The sequence below is a fragment of the Bufo bufo genome, chromosome 2 (genome assembly GCF_905171765.1).
Source record: "Bufo bufo chromosome 2, aBufBuf1.1, whole genome shotgun sequence".
NCBI lineage: Eukaryota > Metazoa > Chordata > Amphibia > Anura > Bufonidae > Bufo > Bufo bufo.
This window is the reverse complement of record NC_053390.1, coordinates 296,116,289-296,128,843: the sequence shown is the minus strand read 5'-3', so window position 1 is coordinate 296,128,843 and position 12,555 is coordinate 296,116,289. Positions and strand designations below refer to the sequence as shown.

The 12,555-nt window shown below is 47.1% G+C and overlaps 1 long non-coding RNA gene across 1 annotated transcript; it reads left to right on the top strand.

The window, feature by feature from the left end:
- Window positions 1–10,101: 10,101 nt before the first annotated feature.
- Window positions 10,102–10,895, top strand: LOC120988960. The gene is made up of 2 exons (XR_005776206.1): window positions 10,102–10,257; window positions 10,613–10,895. It is a non-coding gene; the product is annotated as an uncharacterized LOC120988960 (long non-coding RNA).
- The last annotated feature ends 1,660 nt before the right edge of the window (window positions 10,896–12,555 follow it).

Genomic DNA, 12,555 nt, shown 5'->3' with positions numbered 1-12,555 from the left:
GAGGCGGCTCTATAGAAAGGGAGGGCGGCGATTTGTAGTGGGAAGGCGGCGCTGGGCACCAGACGGAGATGGCTGCAGATGGGCACCCTGTATGAAGCGACGGTCCCTTGGGCACCTTAGGTAGGTGAATGACAGGTTATAAAAACCTGTTTTATGTGCTAATAGAGCCACAGGCACATTTAACAAGGACCGTTTCGGATTCAGGTTATTAGTAGGGACCTGGCCATATGTTTAGGTTATAGGCCTCAAATGTCATGACAGAATCCCTTTAATTGCATACTGGGAAAGATATTCTCATGAATTTCCATTAAATCATTTAGCTGAAAGCTGGGTGCATCAATTTAATGGGAAGTGTAGTGGGCAAAGTAGCCAGGAACATGGAGCCTGGAAATACTCAATTGAGCGGCATGCACTTAAGTCGGGTGGGACAGAAGTTAATGACACTACGCTGAAGGAGCAATATTCTGCATGCTTGTAGTCCGGATAGGTGCGGGTGCAGAGTGGAGATGACATTTGCATCCCAAATATCTCAGCTCTCAGGGAAACAGCCTCCCTTCCCCCAAAGAATTTTAAATTTGTACCTTTTATTTCAACATTTTATCTCTGATGGTTCCCATGTGTTACTGCTATTGTCATGTTTCTGAATGATATAATTATTTTTCATAAAAAAATATCTGTGTGTTGTGGTTACTGCGGGCTACCTATTGTTAAAGTAGTATTTGGCCCAAGATGGAAGGAGATGTGACTGATATGATTGTTTCTTCATCTGCACTTATTCACTCTATCTGTACCTTAGATTATAAAGTGGAATTTTACCCTATTTGCCGACAAGGGTGTAATGTGGGAGCCTGACCCGTCTGTATAATTTAGGCCTCATGCACACGACCATATTTTGTGTCCATGTCCGATCTGCATTTTTTCTGGATTGCTCACAGACCCATTCATCTGAATGAGGAAATTTATTTTTGATGCAAATAAAAAAAAATTTAAAAAAAAGTGCTGGAATGCCCTTTTGGAGCAGGTACAGACTATTGGAAGCAGAAAAACTACCACAAAATACTTTATATACCGTAGATATAATAAAATCACACTGCTCATCAAACATCCACAGCATGCAGAAGTCCTATGTACATGAGAAAGTCACAAGGTAGGTAAAATGGTCTTTGATTTCACTTGCCTGATCAAAGAACAGTTGGGGGCTCCAGAAAGATATGCCCCGGTGTCTCCTTCTTTCAGCCCGATTGATCCCATCTCACAATATAGAATTTATCTTCAAATTTAACATGTTTAAAAGCATGTATCTGCTCCACTTGACGCCACTGCAGCCAATCACCATTTGTCATAACGCATAGGAATCTGAAGTGGGCTTTGGTACTGGCTGATACCTCGGTACCAAAGCCCACTTCAGATTGCTATTTCCGAAGCTTTATTCTCTCAAGCCTAGTCATAGTATGGGAAGTTACATCATCCAAGCCTAGCATAAATTACATGTGCAATGCAAGAGCACAGGCTTATATACATAACTAGCAATAATGGCAGGAAGACCAACACGTGTATGGATGTCAGAGTGAACATGGTAAGGTGACCAAAATGGAGGTCTAGTGCTTCCTGAAGGGTGAGATGTGCTGATGGACAGAAAAGTTTGAGGGGAATACAGCGTGAGAGAGGAGCTACACCATGCCCCTCATATGTTCAAGAATATAGACGGGCATTGCCTACGTTTATAGATGATTTGCTCAATTGGTATAGTATTGACAGGGGGGAAGGTTGGGGGTCCATCCACCGCAATACATTGATCACAACAATGTGTCTCTAAACCAAAATATGGATGTGATGGGACCGTTGTTCTAGTAGCAAAGGGATAGGGCACCCCAGAACTTCGGTCAGAGTTTTAATTACGTGCTCCAAAGAGTACACCTATAAACATTCCCAAATCGTATGCCAGAAATCTGACCTGAGTGGAGGGCAGTCTTCCCATACAGAAAAGCCATATAGGCGTTATTAAATAGCAGTGATGTACCATATAAATCTGGATGAGTTTATTGTTCACTGCAGGGGAGGGAAGGAGAGGATCTCTTGGTGGTCCTCATGTCAGGAATGTACTCCTACCAGTAATCTCTAGCATTATATGTATGGGGGAACACCTTGTCTTGTATAAGAGGGGTATAAATTGCGGAAATGATTGATTCCTTTAGGTCCCTGTAAATTGAGAATGCTATCAAGGTGTAATTGGAAATATGAGGTCTGGGCTCAGGGAATTCCCTTATGGTAGCATGTCTAATCTGCAGATAACGAAAAAGGGAATCTCTAGAGCTATTGTAGAAATTGTGAGAAGGATTTAAAAACATCATCTTTGTACAAGTCCCGTAAGCATTAATCGCCATGTGCTGCCCAGAAAGTGGGATGAAAAGTTGTATGAGCAGGGTTATGCCATAGGGGGGTAGATTTATCGAACTGGAGTAAAGGAGAACTGAGCTGAGCTCCTTTGGAATCTGAGTGGTTGCTATGGGCAACTAAGCCATTTTTCCTTAGCACCAGTTGTAATAAATCTACCCCATGTCTTCAAAGTGTGATACCACATTAGCAGCTTTCCAGACCTGTAATGCTGATATGCACTGCCTGTCCAAAAAAAAGTCGCCACCTGGATTTAACTAAGCAAATAGTTGTGAGCCTCCTATTGGATAATTACTGCATGGACGATTATCTTTCAGCTGGCAATAAGTTATTTAACCCCAACTGGTACAATGAGTTAATTATCATTTCTTAATCAACCATGTCGAAAGACACATCTCATGGTCGTGGAAAAGATGTTAGTCTGTTTGAGAGGGGTCAAATCATTGGCATGCATCAAGCAGAGAAAACATCTAAAGAGATTGCAGAAACGACTAAAATTGGGTTAAGAACTGTCCAACACATTATTAAAAACTGGAAGGATAGTGGGGACCCATCGTATTCGAGGAAGAAATGTGGCGGAAAAGAATCCTGAATGATCGTGATCGGCGATCACTTAAACGTTTGGTGAAATCAAATCGAAGAAAAACAACAGTAGAATTCAGGGCTATGTTTAATAGTGAAAGTAAGACCATTTCCACACCCACAATGCGAAGGGAACTCAAGGGATTGGGACTGAACAGCTGTGGAGCCATAAGAAAACCACTAATCAGTGAGGCAAACCAGAACAAAAAGGCTTCAATTTGCTAGGGAGCATAAAGATTGGACTCTGGAGCAATGGAAGAAGGTCATGTGGTCTGATGAGTCCAGATTTACCCTGTTCCAGAGTGATGGGTGCATCAGGGTAAGAAGAGAGGCAGATGAAGTGATGCGCCCATCATGCCTAGTGCCTACTGTACAAGCCTGTGGGGGCAGTGCTATGATCTGGGGTTGCTGCAGTTGGTCAGGTCTAGGTTCAGCAACAGTATGTGCTCCAAGAATGAGGTCAGCGACTACCTGAACATACTAAATGACCAGGTTATTCCATCAATGGATTTGTTCTTCCCTGATGGCACGGGCATATTCCAAGATGACAATGACAGGATTCATCGGGCTCAAATTGTGAAAGAGTGGTTCAAGGAGCATGAGACATCATTTTCACACATGGATTGGCCACCACAGAGTCCAGACCTTAACCCCATTGAGAATCTTTGGGATGCGCTGGAGAAGGTTTTGCACAGCAGTCAGACTCTACCATCATCAATGCAAGATCTTGGTGAAAAATTAATGCAACACTGGATGGAAATAAATCTTGTGACATTGCAGAGGCTTATCGAAACAATGCCATAGGGAATGCGTGCCGTAATCAAAGCTAAAGGCGGTCCAACGAAATATTTTTGGTGGCGACTTTTGTTTGGGACGGGCAGTGTATGTGATACATATGACTTTTGCATGCTGTTTTATGAGAGGTGTGACTTGATTGCATGTAGATGGGTGAGACAGTCTCAGAAATGTCTGCAACAAATCTGCATTGTGTGAACATATAACATATGGCCAGTAGCATGGGGAAGTGTCTGCAGTTGTTTCATAGATACAAATTCATATGAAACAACCCAATTTGGATGTATGGCTGGAATGTTCTAGAACATCTCCTTAAGATTATCTCCTAAATATATCCTCAACTGAAAGAACATCTGGGCATCGCTGCTGGAAAAGCAACCTTATCCTAACATGAATATTTCAGCTAATGTTCAGTTATTGACCCCTCTCCGGATAGGCTAATGGCTCTTACTAATCGAGTCAATGCACTCTGGACAGATTGTGTAAAGCTTAACACTGGTGTCCCCAGCTATGGTTTATTTTGCACAAATCCCTTCCAGTATAAATAATTCAGATACGGAGATCAAAGTTCTTTTTTTTAATTGAAGACCTATGTGCTTGAGATGACACAACCATGCATTTTAGAGTGTTTGTGTGAACTTTGCCTAATTGTGTCATCATAGGATGTTGTGGAAAAATAGCCATAGTGAATAAAAGAAAAACACATTGGTGCTATGAGCATGTCTTCTTGCACTTTTTAGATAAATGTAACTAAATGTGCATTATAAATGCCCTTCCAGCAGACAGCACAGCATCGCAGGCTGCACGTACAGGAGCTTCTTTAGGGTCTAGCACTTTACACACAACCTATGGTCCAGGGACCACATGTGCCCAGTGACACCATTCTGTGTGGCCTCCAACTATCTGGTCACAGAAATCCTTGTCTGTTGGCTGCCTGTATGTATTTTCTATGTCAGATAGAAGAGGAGGAGGAGGAATGGGTAAGTACTCTGGGATGCCCATGTATCGGCAGGATGGGGTTCTTCTGAGAAGCACACACAAACAGAAGATGACCATGGTGCAAGACCAGGAAATAGACCACTTGCTGTCCAACAGCTTATCTAGAGAACCCCCTTATGCTTCTCTAGAAAATAAAAATAACCTGTAACTGTGAGCTAGGAAATGATGGGCTTAAAGAGGTTCAGCTCTGAACCCGGACATAACCCCTTCTTCCCCCACTCAGCCTCTCTGAGTTGAGCATCGGAGCATTTCATGCTCCCCCTTGCCCTGCACTGTGCAGGGCAAGGTCTGTTTGTTTACCTTTTTACATTGCTAGGTGGAGGCTTCTGTGCAGTGATGGCCAGTTCGCCGTGTTCGCCTGCGAACACATGCGGGCTGCCATCTTAACTCAAGTCCGGCGATGCACAGGTGAGTCCTTACCTGTGCCTGTGCCGCGAGCCGGTCTGAAACAAATGCAGTCACCGGGAGCAGGCAGTTCTGAGAACAGCCCGATGAAGGCCCCCTGGTGGCTGTTCTCGGAACTGCCTGCTCCTGGTGACTGCATTTGTTTCAGACCGGCTCGCCGGACTTGTGAGTTAAGATGGCAGCCCGCATGTGTTCGCGGGCGAACTGGCCATCACTGCTTCCGTACGCATGCTCAGCAGTCTTCTTAGCAGGGATGAACTGCCATAGACCCTACAGGATTTTTTCCTGGTGAGCTGATGTCCATAGGGCCACCCGAGCCCTCTCCACTGCCGCTGGCCAGGTACGTACTACTGGGGGAACTATGGGGCTCATTATTAGAGGAAGTCCAGGCAGCATGCTGAAGGAGGGCTGGCTTGGTGTTGCAGCCCACATCTCACCCCTAAGCCCCCTGCTCCATATCCAAGACAATTGGAGGAGGAGGACAGAACGTGGCAGCTACTGATGGCAACCACAGAGGGACAGCTTCTGGGGAGTGATATTTGGTTCTGTGGGATGGTATTCTGTGCTGCACTATGATATTAATGACCCTGCCAACTTGTATTGGCCCCATCGACCTGTGTTCCCCCACCTCCTGTCAATCTGGACCCTCCTACAACATTGGGGCCACTTTAGGGTGCCTTCACATACTCTGAATTTTATAGCAGAACTTTTCAGTACTGAAAATCAATTCCAGGCAACAAGCACATAGATTTCTGCAAGCCCCATTCAGGTAAATGGAACTGATTTTCAGTTGCGGAAATTTCTGCAACAAAATCCACAGCATGTGAAGGCACCCTTAAATTCGCCCCTGCATTTTACCTCTTGTTTGCAGGAGTAATTGTAATCCATGATCTTTACCCTTTGCAATGCTTACTCTAGTTTGGGAGATGACAGATTCCCTTTAAAGAACCGGCTCACTCATCAAATTGGTATTGAAAAAACTTGCATAAGAACCTAGCGATGATGCCCTGCGGCCATGTTCCCCTGGGAGATGACGTGCTTGAATGATGTTTGGATCTCTGTAGGATTGTGGAGATTCAGCTGCCACCCACTGATGGACAGATCTGTTTTTAGGAAACCTCTTGAACTAATTTTGGTGCAGTCAAGCATAGTGATGGCCAGAACAAATGGTTAAATAACTGAAATAAAGTGGCCTAAATGGGAGGAAATGCTCAAAACCCCCAAACACTGTTGCGTTTTTATAACCGGGGGAGCAATTCCTCCGCATGTGATCCGCTGCTAACGGCAATCCCCAGCAAGAATGCATACAATGGAGGATGTTGGCAGCGGACCACATGTACCACAATGGCATCCTACACAAGATGGGATAATGTGTGGATGAAAATATAAAAATACATAAATCACTGCAAAAGGTGCCCCACAATGATAAGCAACTGACAACACTGGCTAATCCCTCAAGCTGATGTTAAGAACTGAGATTTTAGCCAATGTATTCCAGTCAGGAACACATCGGAGCCCTTTTGCACCACCGTCAAGGTATCTCAGCATGGCATGGGTTCCTAACACCAAGCTACCTACGGAGTGTAAACATGGTCTGAGAGGTGCTAAGATACAACTTACAGCCAAGCTCCCACATGCCTCCATAGTGAAATCACTCAGGCAGTGGGAGAGATGATAAGGCTGTAAGCCCCACCCATAACAGGCCATGTGACACAGACTACCAGGTGGAACAGAATGCTACCAGCAGTACGTAATCTCTTCTGTCTTTAACTGTGAGCAATAGGACCTTTGATGACGTCACTGCGTTTATCACATGGTCCATCACATGATCCATCACCATGGTGATGGATCATGTGATGACCGTAGTGACGTCATCAAAGGTCCTATTGCTCACAGTTAAAGACAGAAGAGATGCCGGCTGCGCGAACAAGTGGATTAAGGTGAGTAAAAATATTATTATTTTTTATTTTATTTTTAACCCCTCCAGCCCTATTGTACTATGCAATCTGTATTCAGAATGCTATTATTTTCCCTTATAACCATGTTATAAGGGGAAATAATAATGATCGGGTCCCCATCCCGATCGTCTCCTAGCAACCGTGCATGAAAATCGCACCGCATCCGCACTTGCTTGCGGATGCTTGCAATTTTCACGCAGCCCCATTCACTTCTATGGGACCTGCGTTGCGTGAAAAACGCAGAATATAGAACATGCTGCGATTTTCACGCAACGCACAAGTGATGCGTGAAAATCACGGTATTCAGTGCGGGTGCAATGTGTTCACCCCACGCATTGCACCCACGCGGAAATCTCGCCTGGGTGAAAGAGGCCCTTAGTCTGTCAGTTCAGTTTCTCTCTAGCAGCTTTCAGTCTCAGTCAGGGACTGCTGCAGAATATTCCGGCAGAGTCCTGGTAAAACTCAGTATTGTGTTCTGCTCAGAATTTCCTGTCAATATTGAATCTTCTACTTAGGCCTCATGCACACGACAGTATTTTTTCACGGTCCGCAAAACGGGGTTCCGTTGTTCCGTTATCCGTTTTTGTTTCCGTGTGTCTTCCTTGATTTTTGGAGGATCACCAGACATGAAAAGTGAAAAAAAAATCTAAGTCAAGTTTGCCTTGCAAATGATAGGAAAAAAACGGACACGGATCACGGACGCGGATGACAATCTTGTGTGCCTCCGTGATTTTTCACGGACCCATTGACTTGAATGGGTCCGCGAACCGTTGTCCGTGAAAAAAGGACAGGTCATATTTTTTTGACGGACTGGAAACACGGATCACGGACGCGGATGACAAACGGTACATTATCCGAGTTTTCAACGGACCCTTTGAAAGTCAATGGGTCCGCAGAAAATCACGAAAAACGGAACAACGGACACGGAACACAACAACGGTCGTGTGCATGAGGCCTTAGGCTGGGTTCACACCAGCAATGTTTTTTCTCTTGTTTTGCTCTGTTATAAGAGCAGACAATGAAAATAACGGAAGTGCCGGATGCAGCACGTAACTGATACAAATGGTGCTGAACGGACCCCTTTGACTATAATGGGGTCTGTGGGGTTTCCGTTCAGGAGTCTGGCATTTTTGATGGAATCTGCAACTGAGACCCTAACGTAGCATCAGACACAGATGTGCAGATGGAGTCATTTTTGGCCTCTTTAACACGAACGATACGGGTTGGCTCAGTGTGCGTTCAGTGAAACTCACGCCATTTTGCAAGCGATTTCAGTCAGTTTTGGTTGCAATTGCGTTCAGTTGTTTCGTTTTTGTCCACGTGCGTGCAATCCGTTTTGATGCGTTTTTCACGCACAGGAAAAAAAACAGAAGGTTTACAAACAACAGCTCTTAGCAACCATCAGCGACGTATCCGTTTGTCTGCAGGCAGCGTTTTGGTGTCTGCCTCCAGAGCGGAATGGAGGTGGAACGGAGGCAAACTGATGCATTCTGAGCGGATCCTTATCCATTCAGAATGCATTGGGCCTAAACTGATCCGTTTTGGGCTGCTTTTGAGAGCCCTGAAACGGATCTCAGAAACGGAATTCAAAACGCCAGTGTGAAAGTAGCCTTAAATCTGGATGCAATGCGATTTTCACTGAAGACCCATGAAAAACGCAGAATATAGAACATGCTGCGATTCTCACGAAACGCAAAAATGAGAATCATTGCTCATGTACACAGACCCATAGAAAAGAATGGGTCAGGATGCATTGCGGGTTCACGTCACGCATCGCACCTGTACAGAAAACTCGCTCGTGTGAAAGGGGCCTAATCCAGGGATCAGCAACCTCCGGCACTCCAGCTGTTCTGAAACTACAACTCCCAGGATCCTCCTTTCACTTCTATGGGAGTTACAAGAACAGCCAGGAAAATATGCATGCTGGGAGTTGTAGTTTCACAGCAGCTGGCGTGCCAAAGGTTTCTCATCCCTGCTCTATATTGACTACTGGTTGACTTAGTTTGAGAAAGAATTTTTACGCCAGGCATGAAGCAATTTAGGTGCCCGCAAACAGTGGGTACGCAATATTTGGGTACCAGCCGTGTGCTCCCCGCATCAGAGATGCAGACCCATTCACTTCAACATGTTCTGATAGAGTTAGGCTCCATTCACACGTCCGCAAAAGGGTCCGCACCCGTTCCGCAATTTTGCGGAATGGGTGCGGACCCATTTATTCTCTATGGGCCCGGACGTGAAGCAGAGAGCATACTATGTGCTCTCCGCTTCTGCATTTGCGGAGCGCGGCCCCGAACTTCCGAGTTTCGGCCCGAACTTCCGGTCCGCAGCTCCGCAAAAGATAGAACATGTCCTATTCTTGTCCGCAGCTGCGGACAAGAATAGGCATTTCTATAGGGGGTGCCGGCCGGGTGTGTTGCGGATCCGCAACACACCACGGACGTGTGAATGGACCCTTAAATGGGTCTGGATCTGTCTGCAGAATCCACACGGATGCCCGTGCATTGGGGACTGCCAAGCAACGGCTGTGTGCATGAGGCCCTAGAGACAGGTGATTGGTAGTCGTCATTCAACTCATTTAACGGATCTGCGATTTTTCCTCTAATGGAACAGAAATACGGAAAACACCGCGCTGGTGCTTAGTTCAGTTAGGTACGTTTGACTACCCGAAAATGATCTCTCTCGTCGGATCCATTCACTTCAATGAGGCAAACGCAGTACAAAACAGTCTTTGGGCTCTTTTTAGCGTGCCTACGGTCTGCGTACACCTTTGGGGGGCACAGTAGCACAGTCTGCCACTCACGCAGTCACTCGGTATTTATTGCACACTTATGTATTTGCCCTTTGGCTGTGAATTATAAACTCATAGGGACTGCAGGAATAGCTAACTACAAGGTGATACAAGTTCTGGCCTGTAGAGGGCGTATGATCGGCAACTGACAGACACAAATTCCCAGAAGCCACCAGGAAGGAAGTGACGTGTCCTTGGAAGAGGAAGTGCACGAGGAGAACGTGTGGAGCTGGAGAGCACGAGTGGCCTGCTGTAGTGAGGGCTTTGTTGTACGCGGCAGACATGTTCCTGCAGTATTACCTGGATGAGCAGGGAGATCGGGTGTACACCATGAAGGTGAGGACGGGCAGGGGGCGCTGTAGTGTTCACATAACCGTTAGCATAGGCTGTGAAGGCTCGTGTGCAGTAGTTACATATAATGGGTGTGTGCCATATAGAGAATTGTTAAGCTTTCAGGTAAAAAGAAATGCGGCTCCCAGCTTATGACTGCCATGGCCGGCTGGGAGTTGTAGTTTTACTACAGCCTTTCTATGTGCAGCCTCTACTGTATGAGAGACCAGTCAGCGGCTGCTCCCCCTGGTGGCAGGATCGTTACTCTTCTCCAACCTGTTTCCTCAGTAGCACTGTGACTTTGTGGTGTGAACATGTGCTTACCGGGATGTGTAATGTATATGGCGATTGTGTGTTCCAGAAAGTGGCTCCCAGTGGACAGCCGACCTCTTCAGCCCATCCCGCCCGCTTCTCTCCCGATGACAAATATTCCCGACATCGCTTCTCCATCAAGAAGAGATTTGGCCTCCTGCTCACCCAGCAGCCCCGGCCGGTTTTATGAGGCGTGCGGAGGAACGACAGCTGGACTTGGAATCTCTCAGCTCCTTCTTCCCACATTCCCTCTTGTTGGACATTTGTGACTTTGTCACTTATCATGGGAGGTGTTTTGTGAGCTTTGTATAAAATAAAGGTCTGGGCGTTCAGATGGCAATGTGTTCTGTGCTTTACCTGGGAGGATGCACGTGTGGCATGTATGATAATCGAGAGCCGGCCACATGGGACTTCTACAAGACAGATTTATCAAGACTGGGGTTGTCTCACTTCAGCAAATAGCAGTGGCGTAACTACCGGGGAAGCGGCTGCTTCGGGGGCCCGGGCTGACAAGGGGCCCGCAGCGTTTCATGTCAGTCAAGTTTTAATACAGTTTTTTAGGCCAGGCCCTTACAGTGCGGCGCCAGCGACATTGCCTGAGCCCCCCCCCCCCCCCACCCCCGCCAGACAGTGTGTGCATGAATCAAGCTGGTATAATCCGACAGCGCGCTGTTATAATTAGGCCCGCCCAGTGCCCACCAAGTTACAGTACTGACCTGAGGAGGTAATGGCAGGCAAGAGAAGCAGCAAGGCAGCGGCACAGCAGCGCACAGCTTTTCAGGTATGTGTGTGCCCGCTGCCTGTGTTCCCCCCTTGCCCTTGTCAGCGCATCCCATGGCCCCTGCCTGTGCCTCCCTGGCTCTTTCAGCACAGCCCGTGACCTGTGTCTGCCCCCTTGCCCCCTGTATGCGCCACCACCATCTTAGTCTGTGCCCCTGGGCCTTATCTGTGCCCTGTCCCTAGTATGCGCCCCTGGCCCTTATCTGTGCCCTGTCCCTGGCCCTTATCTGCGATACCTGTAGCCGTCCATGGCCAGCAGTTCTGCCAGGTACTCACTGAGACATACTGTGTGGGACTGCAGATCACACAGGAAGCTGTGCATGGGGCTAAGTACCAGGCAGCTTGTGCCCTTGGTTGCTGAGCTAAGCAACCATCTGCAGTCAAAGAGGATTCGGCTCCGTTCACACGTCTGCAAATGGGTCCGCATCCGTTCCGCAATTTTGCGGAACGGGTGCGGACCCGTTCATTTTCTATGGGGACGGAATGGATGCGGACAGCACACAGTGTGCTGTCAGCATCCGCGTTTGCGGAGCGCGGCCACGATCTTCAGGTCGGCAGCTCCGCAAAAGATAGAACATGTCCTATTCTTGTCCGCAGCTTGCGGACAAGAATAGGCATTTCTATAGGGGTGCCGGGCGGGTGTGTTGCGGGTCCGCAACACACCATGGACGTGTGAATGGAGCCTTAGAGTGTTTAACCTGCTGATAGCTGGGGAGTTTGCAGACTTGCAGAATCTCTGCCCCCTTTCTACCTCAGCTTCCGTCTCCAGGAGATGTCTCCACCCAGAGGACTGAGGTCACATTGTTATTAGTGTCTCACCGGCTTCTGCCGCCTTCAGGGCACCTTTATCTCAGGTCCCAGACCTCCCAGCACAGGTAAGGGTACTTTCACACTTGCGGCAGAGAGATCCGGCAAGCAGTTCCGTCGCCGGAACTGCCTGCCGGATCAGGCAAAACGTATGCCAACTGATGGCATTAGTAAGACTGATCAGGATCCTTATCAGTCTTAAAAATGCCTGATCAGTCGAAAAAATGCATTGAAATGCCGGATCCGTCTTTCCGGTGTCATCCGTCAAAACTGATCCGGCATTTATTTTTTTCCACCTTTTTTTCAGTCTGCGCATGCGCAGACCGGAAGGACGGATCCGGCACGAATACATTCCTATGGGAAAAAATGCCGGCAAGTCTTAATTTTTTTCGCCGGAGATAAAAC